Source organism: Sinocyclocheilus rhinocerous, unplaced genomic scaffold (genome assembly GCF_001515625.1).
Source record: "Sinocyclocheilus rhinocerous isolate Xijiao unplaced genomic scaffold, SAMN03320098_v1.1 scaffold1307, whole genome shotgun sequence".
Lineage (NCBI taxonomy): Eukaryota > Metazoa > Chordata > Actinopteri > Cypriniformes > Cyprinidae > Sinocyclocheilus > Sinocyclocheilus rhinocerous.
The window spans coordinates 875,250-875,502 of NW_015631048.1; the positions used below are offsets into that span (position 1 = coordinate 875,250).

A 253-nucleotide genomic window follows, 5' to 3' on the forward strand; every position below is an offset into this window, starting at 1 on the left:
TGGACCAGAATATTCGATTATTCGAATATTCGTTCAGTGGGTTGGTATTCGATTTTCAATTTTTAGATTGGAAATTTTTTTTTTTTTTTTGAACACCTGGCATCCCCCGTGAAACGGTTCTCATTCGCGCTTGAATATGAATCGCCCATTAGGGAACGTCATGAACATCATGATTCATTTCATCTGGTAGAGAAAACAAAAATGCCGAAGACCTCAGCTGTGTGGGAGCACTTTAAATTGAGTGAGGACAAGA

General features: G+C 38.7%; 1 protein-coding gene across 2 annotated transcripts in view; it reads left to right on the plus strand.

The window, feature by feature from the left end:
- The window catches only part of LOC107741154 (nipped-B-like protein B), a 34,784-nt gene that overhangs the window by 11,908 nt on the left and 22,623 nt on the right, over positions 1-253 (plus strand). The window lies entirely within an intron of this gene.